The following is a 1,969-nucleotide window of genomic DNA, read 5'->3' as shown; positions in this document are numbered from 1 at the left end:
ATGCACCATCCTGTTGAAAGGTATATTCCCCACACTCAGAAAGCTTTGGTATTGATGGAAGGAGATTACTTTGAAGGATACACTTGTATTTTTCTGCATTTACAGTTCCATCTATAAAGTAAAGTTGTCCCACACCTTTGGCTGACATGCATCCCCACACCATTGTGCTCGTTGGAAACTTGACTGTACGTTTAAGACAATCTTTGTGATATGCCTCCGTACGTTTTCGTATTACTCGTTTTCGAGCATCACCGACACACACATCAAATTTGGATTCATCGCTAAAAATTATAGAATGCCAACGCCTCTGTTCCCAATTCTGCCTTTGTCTTGCCCATAGCAATCGTTTTTTCATCTGCAAAGCTGTGAGCAATGGTTTTTCTTTGGCCTAAAAACACCAACATATATTAATTGTACAGAAAAAATTATCTGTTATGCTAAGCAGGAACCGCAATCATACCTTATAGAAGCCATATCCAATTCTTTTCATTTGCTGTCGAGTCCATTCTCGTTTCACTGTTTTCCCAATTTTTGCAGACCATTTTGCCGATATATCTCTCACAGTACTTCGCCGATTTTCCTTTATTATACTCTTTTGTCACGCGAAGTAACTTTTGAGACTCGACCTCTGTTTGCTGTATTACAGTGTATATTGCCATTCTTTCTGTAGCTTTTCACTATATTTTGAACTGTAGACTTAGAAAGCATAAGACTTTTCGATATTTCACCATAGCTGTTGCCCAAATTTAATTTTTTTAGAATTTTAGCTCGAACTTCCTCACAAACTGGCTTGCCACGTGCCATCGTGCTCATAAATCAGGGAATAAAACTAAAACTACAACTAAATGTCATATGTTTTTACTTTTCCTTCATCACAATATTCTATTTACCGTTACTTGTCCAGTTTTTGTTTACATTTTACATTTTTCACCGTTTTTTTAAGAAAAATAATGTTGCCGTACCAATTAATAATGGTCAAAATATTTCGTGTAGTATGAAAGTTGTTTTATTTAAATTGAGTTTTTTCATTTTGTTGATATGAAACTTGTGCATGTTTTGATAAGAAATTAAAGGTAATTCAATGACCTTTTTAAAAAGTATAAATATGTTTGGGCAATCATCGCCTACAAATAAATATGAGTCATTGAAAGTTGCACTGTCGAAAAAAACCGTGCCGTACCAATTAATAGTGGTTAGGGCTCGTATATATTTATGTATATATATTTTTTATATATACATAAGCATTTAAATAAAGAGCGATACAAAACTTTGTACCAGAAGCTGTCCAGCTGTGCGACAATGAAGTTCTTTCACACGCCCGCCATTTTGTTGTCGCTGTTGTCCTGTCCCCAACCCATGTTTTTGTTGTTATTGCTATTGTATTTGTTCCGGTGCAGATTTGTGGCACGGTCAAAACGTGTTCAATAATTTTGTCAATAAAATGCCAGGCACAAGAGCCAAAGCACAAAAAACATCACGCCTAGTTGTATGCAACAAAAATGTGTCGTGAGCTCTCGCTTTGTGTGTTGGTGTGTGTATAGTACACCTGGAAAAATGGCATACAGTCCAGAGCTGCCAGTGCGTATTCATCTGACAAATAAAATGCTAAATCTTTCTATGAATACAGATATGAAGAGAATAATTGAAAAGGGTTCCAAATATTTTTTAAATATTTATCTTTTTTTATTTAAAACTGTTCATAGTTTCTTTAGTTGAGTTTATATACGAAAACTATTTGTATTGTCGTATGTACTGTTGTTGAAATATTATCACAATAATGCTTCCTAAAGCAGAAAGAAAGCAAAACAAAATGTTTTAGTTATTCGTTTTTAAATACATGTTTCTTTGTTGCTGCTTCCCTTATTCGGACAAACACGCAAAGACACAAATGGACATACATATGTAGATGTACATTTATGCAACTAAAACAGTATATACACATGTACAAGGTATTTAAGAGTAGTGTCCC

Source organism: Scaptodrosophila lebanonensis, unplaced genomic scaffold (assembly GCF_003285725.1).
Source record: "Scaptodrosophila lebanonensis strain 11010-0011.00,11010-0021.00 unplaced genomic scaffold, SlebRS2 tig00001412-arrow-pilon, whole genome shotgun sequence".
Lineage (NCBI taxonomy): Eukaryota > Metazoa > Arthropoda > Insecta > Diptera > Drosophilidae > Scaptodrosophila > Scaptodrosophila lebanonensis.
The sequence above is the reverse complement of the archived record's forward strand: the minus strand, read 5'-3'. Positions refer to the sequence as shown.